Here is a 13,392-nt window from a genome sequence, read left to right on the forward strand (position 1 = left end):
TTTCATCCAGTGATGAAGCAACCCTGAGCCTTGGTGGCGCAGCGGACTAAAGTGCTGTTAAGTAGCACTTAGCTGCCAGCTGCCTGCAATTACTGAAAGTTCAAATCTCACCAGGCTCAAGGTTGACTCAGCCTTCCATCCTTCCGAGGTAGGTAAAATGAGGACCCGGATTGTGGGGGCAATAAACTGACTTTGTATAAAAAGAACATCGCTTGGGGGGGGCGAAAGCCCTACTAAGCAGGTATATACAAAAGTATGAAGGCTATTGCTTAAAAGCATTATAAGCCGCCCTGAGTCTCTGGAGAAGGGCGGCATATAAATCGAATCAATCAATAAATAAAATAAATAACCCACAACTTCTGAAGGCAAGCTGTTCTACTAGTTAATTGTCCTCACTGTTAGGAAGTTTCTCCTTAATTGCTTCTCTCCTTGATTAGTTTCCATCCATTGTTTCTTGTTTTGCCTACAGGTGCTTTGGAAAATAAGTTGAAACCCCCCCCCCTTCTTTGTGGCAGTCCCTCAAATACTGGAATACTATCATGTCACCTCTAGTCGTTCTTTTCTCTAGACTGGCCATACCCAATTCCTGCAACCATTCTTCCAGGCCTTTAACCATCTTAGTCTTCTTTGTACTTTTTCCAAACTCTCAACATCTCAACAACCCTACATGAAACTATAGAACTTCACAGCATATCAAAAAGCAATCCAGGATGAATTTAGCTTCAGGGAAAAGCGTATTTTCTATATTTCAAAATAGCCTCAACTCTTCAGTCAATTAAAAGGAAAGAATTCTCTTTTTTCACAATGCAACCATAAACCTTCCAAAAATGAACAACTATATCTAACAAATCTACTGAAGCACTCTTTAGACATTCAGTTGGTGATGGCAAGTCATGGGCCCATATTTATGGAGAGAGAAACAAGGTAGCTAAAGCTACAATGATGTTGCCAAATTAAAAACAGAGGGAGATTTAGTGTGGTATTCTGAAATCAGTGATCTTTCAGATATAGGTAGAGACATACTGAATTAATATTTCACTTGAAATAGTGTTCAATTTTTTTCTCCCTGGTGTGTACAATCTTTGTAGCCTGGACCATCTGTCATAGTTACTTTCTGGCTCAAAAGAGCTCCGGTGTTTTGGCCCATGACAACTTCTATTGGCATTCATCACTATTCTTTTTACGCTGATAATGCATACTACTAAGTTGTTCCAGCTAGCATATTTTAACTTGAAAGTGGTGTTAACAAGCCAATAGAAAGTTTGGGGCTATTTGGTGGAATAACAGTAAAGAGAAGACTTTGGGTCTTCCAACCTGGAGTTTGGAAGAATTAAAAAGACTTTAGAAGGAAGAGAAAAGAAGCTATCTATACCCTTGTTCCTTCTTACAGGAAAGTGAAGAAAAAAAACAAGATGTTCTAATATAAGTACTAGCAATGTTCAGCTTTTAAAGAACCAGATTGGTGTAGAGGCTAAATTGATGGACATAAAACCAGAGAGACCAAGTTCAAATCTATGATTAGATATGAAAGATCACTGGGTCTGGATGACTGGGCAAGAAGTTTGCTTTCAATTCAACCTATCCCATAAAACATTGAGGAGAGAGTGCTATATAAGCCATTTTAACTTCCTGGAGGATATAAATCTAACAAATGAAATAACCATGATCTTGCCTGGGCTTCCTATATCCTTCGCTAGGTAAGATAATTGGAAAAAAGTTCAATACATCTGGTGCCATGTTAATATGCATATGGTATTCAGAGGAAATGAATATGCAAGGACCTTTCTTGCTATTTATTCCAGGGACATACGAAAATTAAAATTACAATCTAGATTAGAAAAAAATCACTGAAGTTACCTTTGTTGAATATAAAAACAAAAACACAAACAGAAACTGCATACTGCAACAGCTATATTAATATATCTGGTGCACTAGCCCAGATTAGATCAGAAAATGGTGTGCAAGGTTTTGAGTTCAATAAATCTTAATTAGTAAAATTAGAGAATAATTACACCACTGAGGAATATTTGCTTCCTAGCCCCAACTTCCCTATGCATGACACATTAAGTGTGTTGCGATATTTTCAGGATCAGACTCAATAAATCATTTGAGAATTAAGAGTTCAAATATATCTCTCTTTATTTACATAAGGCATTCTATATTCACTGAATATTCACAGATAGAAGCAAGGAAGGGATGTGTGCAGCTCCTTATATATACAATGGGTGGAGCTAGATATGGGAGTGGTGAAGTATGAATACATTAAGAAGTGAAGAATAAATTAACCCCTGATATCCTGTTCATATACTATTTACATAATGGAGAATAAGGCATTTACTTGTGACAAATCCCCCTCTAAATGCCGATTCGATATACTACACCAATTACATTCAGATTCAGAACAATATAAAACATATAACTTAGAAGTCAAGTATTTATGTTGTTTAGACGGCAAAGGTTTTGTTAATATGTCAGCTATTTGTTCTGATGTTTCGCAATGTACTGCTTTAATAAATCCATCCTGAGATAACTGTCTCACATGTTTAAATTTTATGTCTATATGTCTGGACCTTTGTCCAATGGCATCAGATCTAGATATTTCGATAGCAGCTTTGTTATCTTCATGCATGATAAAAGGCAAAGTGGGTTTTTTCCAAATGTCAGAAAGTAAGTCATTAAACCATACAAGGTTATTTGCTGCTTTAAATAGACAAACATATTCTGCCTCTGTTGTTGAAGTGGCTACTAAATCTTGTTTGCCAGTGTACCAGTAAACTGGACAACCGTTAAGGAGGAATATATAACCAGATGTACTTTTTCTACATGAAGTATCGCCAGCCCAATCCGCATCGGCGTAACATGTGAGGATGGGCTCCTTGACATTATTAGGCTCCAATATCAAACAAAAATCTAAGCTATTCTTTAAATATCTTAATATCCTTTTGACAGCTTCCCAATGGTATATTGTTGGTTTGCTGACATGTCTGGACAATAAATTGAGGGGCAAAGCGATATCAGGTCTAGTCCAATTGGAAATGTAAAGAAGGGAACCTATGATTGATCTATAAAATGTATTATCTTTGAATTCAGGGGATGATTCGTCTGCATTCTTTAGAAAGTCAGTTTGCATGGGAGCGTCACAGGGTTTAGCATCGCTTAAATTACATTTATTCAAGAGCTCTATGATCTTATCTCTCTGAGAAAGTTTGAATCCTCTTCTAGTTTTACTGATTTGAACACCAAGATACTTATTTACTTTGCCCAAAGATTTCAGTGAGAAATGTTCATTTAGCTTTGTTACAAATGTTTCTCTTCTTTCTTTATGTTTACCTATGTACAAAATGTCATCCACATAGATCAATACAAATTCTATGGAATCATCACTTTTTTTTACAAAGAAACAGTTATCAGCAGTAGTAGCACTGAAATCCATAGTTTTAAGCACTTTTACTAAACAATCATACCATCGTTTACCAGATTGTTTCAACCCGTATAAACTTTTGTTTAATAACCAAGTCTCATTTTTGTTTGTGTATTGACTGTGAGGTGCTCTTACATATATTTCCTTATCTAATTTTGCGTGTAAATACGCAGTCTGTATGTCATATTGGAACACATCGAGATTGAGTGCTGATGCTATAACTAGAGCTGTTTTGACACTCTCAGTTCTTACTGTGGGGGAGTATGTGTCAGTATAATCCTCGGGATATTTCTGTGCATAACCTTGTGCAACTAATCTAGCTTTGTATAGAGTATTGCCTCCCTCTAAATTTTTAATTTTATATATCCACCTAGTGCCAATAATAGTTTTGTCTTTTGGTGCAATTGCAGGTGTAAATACATTTAACCCTTGTAAACTTTCCATCTCTTTAGTCATTGCTGATTCCCATTTTTCTTTTTCTTTAGGAGGAAGTTTTAACACTTCCTCATATGTATTAGGTGTTGTTGATTCTCCATCCATATGCATTATATAATCCTTGTATTTATTTGGCATTTGATTTCTGGTATTTCTGATTGTTTTTTTAGGCTTACTATCATTATCATGTAAATATCTTGCTTCCTTTTTTGTTAATGAATCTGTCTTTATTTTGTGTTGACTGTTTGTCCATGTTTTGGTTTTGTTTCTATGCTTGTTGTCATTGTGCTCTTCTATAGTTCTTTTCCCTTGGAGTTTGGTATCTGTGTTGGTGCTTGGGAATATTTCATTAAGATGTATTTTAGACCAGTTGGCCTGTTCATGGAACACAGCCGTTCTGGAAACTATAAATTTGTTATTATTATCGATGAATCTGTATCCTTTTGTACCTGTCTCGTATCCCATAAATCTAAGTCTTCTAGATACATTTTCTCCTTTTCGCCTCAATTGTTTAGGTATGTGTACGTCTGCAGTGACTCCAAATATGTGCATGTGTGCTAATTTTGGTTTCCTATTATACATTACTTCATATGGTGTCTTATTTACAATGCTGGACCAAGTTCTATTTTGTGTGTAATTGGAATATTGTAGGGCTTCTGACCAGAATTGTATGCTTAAGCCAGCATCTTCTAATGTGCATCTAATCATGGTTTGTAATGTTGAGTTCTTTCTCTCTACCACTCCGTTCTGGAATGCGGAAAATGGGCTAGATGTGTAATGTAACATTCCTTTGTCCTTCAGCCATTGGGAGAATTCCTTAGACATGAATTCACATCCCCTATCTGTCATGATTTGCTTTATTTTAATATTGTGCTGTGTTTCTATACGTTTGTAAAACTCTTTAAATTTCTGAAAAGTTTCATCTTTATGTTTTAATGTGTAAACAAATCCATAGCGACTATAATCATCCACAATGGTTAGAAAGTAACGTTTTTTATAAGTAATTGATGGTGTTAGTGGACCAACTAGGTCCATGTGTACCAAATCAAAAATTTTGTTGGTTGACCTTGTTGATTTTCTAGGTCTGGGACTAGTTTTAAGCTTTGTAGACTTACATACTGAGCATTCCAAATAGTTTTCACAATTTTTTATTTTAACACCTTCTGCGTGTTCAGTCATCTTTTGTACTACAGGAAAACTGGCATGTCCTAACTTCCTATGTAAAACATGAGCACACTCATCGTGAATTGGCTTACCTATTTTTGGTTTTTTTTCATTATGTGTATCTTTGTGATTATGAGTTACTTTACATTCATCATTGTCACTGTTACTAATGTTTCCATTATCTATTTCAATACTATCTTCCATATTTGAATCAATGTTGTGTAACCATTTCTCCTTTGTTATTAAATAAGGTAGGCCTCCTTTGATTATTACTGTACCTATATCTATTTTATTTTTCTCCAATGTCGCTTTTCCCTTTGAAAACACAATGTTAATATCAGAATCTCTGCTTAGTTTTATGGCACTAAGTATGTTATGAGGTATTTCAGGTATTAGTAATACCCCCTCTATTTTTCCTAGGCCAGGTAAGGTTACATTCCCTCTACCTATTACTTGGACTTTTTCTTGGTTAGCTACCTTTATTACAAATTTATCCTCCACAAATGAAGACAATATATTTCTGTTATTTGTAGTGTGATTAGTTGCTCCAGAATCAATAAGCCAATTATTGTTCTCTAGTTGTTGTATGTTAGTGTTGTCTTGTTTGTTTAGTCCATTCAGTGAACCAGATTTTCTATCCTTTGAATTATCTCTGCCCCCTCTATGTTCTTTATAATTGGGTGGACTTCTATATCTATGTCTATCAATGGAAGACTGTCTGTTGTTGTACTTATTTCTATATTCTGACCTATGTCTTTCTTTTGAAATTTTAGGGCAATCCCTCCTATTATGTTCTTTGGACCCACAATTGTGGCATCTAAATGTTTCATGATATCTTTCTTGAAAAGCTACCTTTCTATATAGTTTGTGTTCTGTGTGGTTGTTAGAGCGACTCCTCCTTGAATTGTCTTCAGCTATTAACTTATTGGATAGACTTTCTATGGATAAGTATCCTAGATTGATTGTGTCTAAATGTGACATATAATTATCCCATGATGGGTCAAGTGAGTTGATGATAACACTTTTCATCGTTTGATCTGAAATCACCTCCCCCCTTAAATGCAGTTCTGCTCTAATTTTGTTTAAAGATATTAAATGTTCACTTATGGTAACCCCTGGTTTTATCCTAGAAGAGAAGAAATCTTTAGACATTCTTGTGGTAGTAGCTACACTATCACTGTGAAACAAATTGAACATGCATTGAATAATTTCTGAGACAGTCAGATTTTGCTTAATGCTGTGATACATTGCAGGAGATACACTGGAAATTAATAAGAAAAATGCTCTATGGTGTAAGCAATCTAACTTTAGAGTCCAAGGTCTTTTTGGGGGATTAGTGATAAAAAACAGTAAGTTTTCCTTCATAAAGACAACCTGGAGCTGCTGATACCATTCTTGCAAATTAATGCCATCTATTCTCAGCTTTGGGAAGTCACTGGGTAAGTTTCCAACATTATTGGGTCCATTACTTACAACCAGGGGTAGTCCGTGGTCTCGTAAATGCTGGAAATTACAAAACGGCGTGGGAATGCTCGCAACGAGTCTGCACGATCCTCTCCGCATCTCATGTCTTCCTGGGCCGTCCGCGTAGTCTTGCGCATGCGCGTTGCTCATTTCATTCCTGGAGTCGTCGTGAGAGGTTCTCGTCGCTGCGGCTCGTTCGCTTTGTTCTTCTTCAGATGAATCGGTCTCCGGCTCGATCTTGGGAGTCCTGATGGTAGCGGTTGTTCGTTTTCTTCTGTTGAGAGCGCTGGTCCTTGGATCGGTCTGCGGTGTGGGGTGGTATCTGCAGGGCTCTCTGGGTTCAGGTGTCGGTGCTCTCGTCGTCTGGATGGGAGCGGGTAGATTTTGAGGCGTTGGCTTGCTTGCTTGCTTTCTGGTTGATTTTTTAGTAATCTTCAGTTTCGGTCCAAATGCAGCAAAAAGCGTTTTCATTGCTGACTTTATTTGTGTGTCTGTTGAATCACCTTCGCTTTCTGATTCTGATTCTTCTGAGGTATGTGATTTTTCTTTTTCATTTTCTTTATCTAGTAATGTCTTTCGCGCCAGAAATTTTGAATCAAGTTTTCTGATTGGCTCTGCTTCGCTCACCTTGAAGGTCTGTTGAAACCAAGATGGCTGCCATTCGAAATTTTGCGCGGGATCACCGTTTTTCTTCTTCACTGCGTTTTTGTCTGTAAGGGTATCACTCACTATTTTTGAATCTTTTGGCTTTTCAGTAGCGATGTGCTTCTCTCTTGCTGCTCCGCTGTTTTTTAGCATATCTTGGAGGTTCGCGATGAGGATTTCATCGTTCTTTTGGCTTTTTAAAAGTTTTAATATCTCTGACCTGAGTTTGTTGTTTTCTATTTTGTTTTCCTCTTGGTCATCATTTTCATTTATTATTTCTTCGTCTTCTGTGGTGTATTCTTCAGATTCTCTCGAAATTGCATTTGTGGACTCATCGATTATTTCTTGATCCGTTTCCATTTCTTTGCTGTATGCCCTGGTGTTGGGCCTATCTCTCTTAGACATATTTAAGTTTTTATTGAGTCAATTCAACCATCCTCTGCTACCAGCTTGTTGCGATATTTTCAGGATCAGACTCAATAAATCATTTGAGAATTAAGAGTTCAAATATATCTCTCTTTATTTACATAAGGCATTCTATATTCACTGAATATTCACAGATAGAAGCAAGGAAGGGATGTGTGCAGCTCCTTATATATACAATGGGTGGAGCTAGATATGGGAGTGGTGAAGTATGAATACATTAAGAAGTGAAGAATAAATTAACCCCTGATATCCTGTTCATATACTATTTACATAATGGAGAATAAGGCATTTACTTGTGACAAAGTGAACTCTAGCCTACTCAGTGAACTCAAATTAATCTCTTGGGTTGGGTTGGGTTGGCACAAAATGATAGGGTAAAATATGGTTAGATGCTGTCATGTAAATCCAACCTAAATAAAGGGATGTTTGGGCTAACAGAACTAAATCTGTGGGTTTCTGAATTCAAACATTACATTTAGCACATTTGGTATTTCAGCCCCTGCTAAAATAACAAAGGGGAGCATATCTCTGTTATCAAAGTAGTGGCATTTTTCAGTTGCCATCAAAATAATCTTGGTATCCTCAGGAATTTTATTTATTAGCTTGTATTTGCTGCCTGACTGAGTTACCCTTAATGTCATCAATGCAATCAATGTGTTTCAGCTTTCTGTAACATTTAAACAGATAAATGTCCTGGGCTGAAAAGTCCCTGAAACACCTAACCTTACATAGTTCTTGTCCCAGTTTGCACTGCAGCTTCTCTCCTGCAACTTTGATATAAATGGATGAACAGACTAGCTCTAAGCACTTAGCAGACTATGCTAATATTCCTGCCCAAACACATTTGAGACCGACTGCAATATTTGAGGGCTCGTGGATTTATTATTTTCTCTTTCCCTATATTGTCAGGCTTCTCAGCACTTTTTCCCCCAGTTTCTCTTGCTAATCCAATGATTCAGCCCAACTGCCTTAATTCTAATACCTCCTGCAGTTTGCAGGGAGTGCAGATATAGACTTTTAGAATCCTTGATTCTACCCTAATACCCACCCACCATCTTGGCATGATTCGTTTTGCCAGTACATTAGGCTGATGAGCCAGCTTGGCTCCTTATGTTGGGTGCTTAGTAAACATCTCAAGTGAATAAATTTGCTGCATTTTACAAGGAGTTTGCAGGGATGTAGCCAAATCAATCAAGAAGCAAACAATAAGCCAGGAAAACATCACCGTTGCTCCCTAAGAGGTGAAAAATTGGGAGGACTGTGCAGGGCTGCTGGAGGTTCAAGACCATGCTTATGACTTCATAGCTCATCTATGTGGTAGACCTGCTGTCAAGAATCAAGCTGGAAGGGAATGTTTTTCTAAGGAAGCAATATCCTAGCATATGAAGAGCCAGTATGGTATAAAGGTTAAGATGCTGACTTAGAAACCAGGGGACTGTTGAGTTCTAGGCTTTCCACTAGGCATGAAAGCCAGTTGGATGACTTTGGGCACAGTCACTCTTTTTCAGCCCAACCCACCTTACAAGATGTTGACATGGGAGAAATAGGAGGCAGGAGTATTAGATATGTTTGTTGCCATGAGTTACATATAAAACAGCGGATTAAACATCTAAAATAATAGAATCAGTTTGGTGTAGTGCCTAGAAACCTAGAAGGTTAAGGTGCTTCCCAGAAACCAAGAAATTGTGAGTTCTAGTCCCACCTTAGGCATGAAAGATGGCTGTATGACTTTCAGCCAATCACTCACTCTCAACCCAACCCACCTCACAGGGTTGCGGTGGGACAAATACGAGGAGGAAGGAATATTAGGTTTGCTGCCTTCAGCTACTTATAAAGTAATAAAGGTGGAATAAAAGTCAAATAAATAATAAACATCTAGCGCACCACTTGCACACCATCAGGATTGACAAAATTGCCATCAATCAATTCCAAAAGCAAGATTTACTTGGAACAGCTTACATCTGCGACAAAACACCATCAAACAACATCTGCCTATTCCAGGTCTTGGGAAAGATTCAATAGGTGGATAAAAATGCCAAATCCAGTCTAAGCATCTGGCTGACTATGCAACCAACTGTAATAATAAGGACAATAACATTTCTAAGGGGATCATTTTTGGGCAAAGTAAAGTAGCAGCCTTTGAAATCATGCACAAATAAAAGAGATTAGGCGGAGGGAACCAAGGAAAAGGGCTGCTGGGATATTAAATCCCTCCCTTTCCTTTCCACAAGGTACTTGGGATGCCTTTATTGTCAATAGAGGGCTTTCCCCCTTAGTCCATTTCAAAGCTAATTGAAATAGCTTTTATTATATTTTAATATCTTGTCTCAGCAGGTCCTACTCCCTCCCCACTTTATAAGATCCTGGAAGTTAAGCAGACTTGATTCAAGAATGGGGCTGTAGGTGTCATTGGGAAATTGAAAGAATAGCCTAGAGAAGGGCAGTGGCAAATCCTTTCTCTGTTATTACCAAGAAACTACATACATGTGTCAATGAATTATTTTTTGTAATAAATAAATTTTATTACTGTGAGCGACAGTTCTAGAATAAACGTTTGACAAATAAACAAATTCTGCAGTTAGACCAGATGTGATCATCTGGAACAGCTGGGCCTATAAGCTTTTGGGATGGCAATGAGCTTGCTTGTGCATCATGCCACTATAGGTTATAACTCCCTTAAGCCAGTAGTTCCAACATTTTTTGATTGGTAGTTGTAAAGTATGCTTCCTTCCCCAACAGCAAGCTATGGAGAACCCTCAAAAATTGCCAGAATATTTTTACAATTATAAAATCAGACTAGTTTATTGAATGGAAATAGTGCCATGATTATGAAAATCTCATATATGAAAATAGGATATAGATTATTTAGTCAAACAAGATTACATTTTTAATGATAACCATCATCCAACATGTATATGAATAAATAGAATGAAACAAATCCTGGAGAGGCTTATAGGAATGATCCTGTGAAAATCAAATCTTATCTTTTGTAGCACTTCAGAGTTGAAGGCAAAAGGGTACTTGGGAATACAGATTTGTGATCAGATTTGAGACTAAATTTGGATAAATTTACTGATATTATTAATCTCCAATAATTAAAATAAGTATAGGGTTAAAGGTAAAGCTAACGGTTCCCCTCGCACATATGTGCTAGTCGTTCCTGACTCTAGGGGGCGGTGCTCATCTCCGTTTCAAAGCCAAAGAGCCAACGCTGTCCGAAGACGTCTCCGTAGTCATGTGGCCGGCATGACTAAATGCCAAAGGTGCACAGAATGCTATTACCTTCCCACCAAAGGTGGTCCCTATTTTTCTATTTGCATTTTTTAACATGCTTTTGAACTGCTAGGTTGGCAGAAGCTGGGACAAGGAACGGGAGCTCAGCGTTACGCGGCACTAAGGATTCGAACCACTGAACTGTCAACCTTTCGATCAACAAGCCCAGCGTCTTAGCCTCTGAGCCACCACATCTCTCACAAGTATAGGGTTAGGGTTTACTAAAATAAATTTACTAAAGTACTAAAGAGCTATGGTGGCACAGTGCTTAGAATGCAGTATTTGCAGGCTAACTCTGCCCACTGCCAGTTGTTCGATCCTGACTGGTTGATTCTGCCTTCCATCCTTCCGAGGTCAGTAATATGAGGGCCCAGATTGTTGAGAGTAATATGCTGACTCTGTAAACTGCTTAAAGAGGTCTGTAAAGCACCATGAAATGGCCTTTCCATTCTTCCTTTATCAATATTATTGTCGTTCAATTAGTTACACAAACAAAGAAGTAATAAATCAATTTTAGTCAGCTTCAGAGAGAGCAGTATCAGGTTGCGCCAACATAAAAATTAAGTTGATTAGCATTTGATGTCTTCTATATCCGTAACTTGACACTTAGCTCCGTTAGTAGCTTGACAACTAAATCATCAAGAAGTGGGATTAAAAGCCAATCCTATCTAGTAGTCCTCTAGGTTAAATGGATTAAATCTTTCTCCAGAATCAGTATATTGGGTGACCAGTTTATGCCTTTGAAAGATGGCCAAAAATCCCTAAATGCTATTTTCTTTCTCTTTTAGAATAAACAGAAGCATAAGACTTTTAAGTATTTTTGCTCACAAACTTGGAAGAGGTTCTCTCTACAGTTTCAAATGTTTCAAGAAATCTTGAGCCTGGACACTGTGCAATCAGGAAGCTAAGAGGCAGCATAAACAGCCTAGTGCACTTTCTGTGGAATGTAAATATTGCTCTTTTTTCAAAATTGCTGAATCCAGCAGAGCTTTCCAAGTTTTCTAATGGGAAGTAAAGAACAGCATGGTTTCTTTTCTATAGTCTAAACAAATTCTTTAATACATAGGATTACTATTGGTAGGAAAGGGTTCAACCTACCAGATCTTTCCTCCCGTGCATTTTTATCTCCTTTGGCAATAGCTGGTTTCTAGGGCTTTATTTTTTTAGGGCTTTTTTACTGCATGTAAATGGGTGTGTGTGTGTAGGTGTATTCATGTGTAAAATGCTTTTGACCTTAAGATCAGAAAGTGAAGTACATAACCGACAATAGTTCCTGAAGTTGTGAAAGGTGGCAGGTTTAACTCTTGTGTTCTGGGACAGCTTGGGATTCCATGACCTCCTAGCAATCATGGGCTTGCTACAGTTGATCTTGGCCCCAGCTCCCAAGAATGGGCACACACTGAACCCAATTTTTGGTCTAAGCACCCTGTTATTAACACAGCTGCCTGCAATTACTGCTGGTTCAAATCTCTCCAAGGCTCAAGGTTGACTCAACCTTCCATCCTTTCTAAGGTAGGTGAAATGAGGACCCAGTTTGTGGGGGCAATAAGCTAACTTTGTATAAAATATACAAAAGAATGAAGGCTATTGCTTAACGCATTGTAAGCTGCCCTGAGTCTCCGGAGAAGGGCGGCATATAAATCAAATTAAAAAAAAATATTAAAAAAAAATATTTTACTTTAGAAATGGTGAGATGTGATTTGGATAAGGAAGATGTTATCATTTAACCTCTACTACAGCAAGATAATTTTCTTATCAATTTGCAGGTTGTGAGGGCAATAAATCTATTATAAGGGCACTTGTAAAATTTCCTGACATTTGATGGACAGCTCTGCCTCGAGTGAGACCAAAATTTTTGGATAAGAGGATCCCTGTACCGCCTCTTTTCAGTTGTGAATTCTGACTCGCAACCTGGTTCCCAGGAGACTATAGGAACTAGTGAAGACGCCCTAGCGATGGCTTCATAAGACCAAAAGTAAATGCAACCAAGCACAGGTATGATTCCATATTTGGACCTAATGGTGGTGATATGATAGTGACATATGTATATTTTTTTGTATTTAATGCATTTTCAGATTCCTACCCAGTAGCCTTGTTCAGGATGAGCTAATCCCTTTTGGAAAAAGGATGGGAAGGACAAAACATCTGCAGGGGCTATGATGTTTTTACAGATTCCTTTGCAGGTAAAATCATATACATTCACTTAAGATAAAATGAGTTGGGAAACATCTTGCAGTATTACTTGGAATTCTTTGTACTTGTAGAACCTAAATGGTTGGGTTTAGATTATTCACGCTTCTTTGAAGCAGGGAGTACTGCCTATGTCGAGAAGGGTACAATTCACCCTCTCTTGAAAAAAGCCATCACTCAATCAAACCCTATTGGACAACTTCCATCCTGTCTGCACCATTCTGTTTTTGGAAAGTTGATGGAGGAGGAATTAGCTAGAGATATTAGAAAAGGCAGGTTATTTGAGCCTTTTTCCGTCAAACCTAGCAAGAGGAAGGGAAACAACATTGTCATTCTGATGGGTGCACTTTTCTTAGGATCTGGATGGGTGTGCA

Source organism: Pituophis catenifer, unplaced genomic scaffold (assembly GCF_029215685.1).
Source record: "Pituophis catenifer annectens isolate HBS135680 unplaced genomic scaffold, rPitCat1.0.hap2 SCAF_3, whole genome shotgun sequence".
Classification (NCBI taxonomy): domain Eukaryota; kingdom Metazoa; phylum Chordata; class Lepidosauria; order Squamata; family Colubridae; genus Pituophis; species Pituophis catenifer.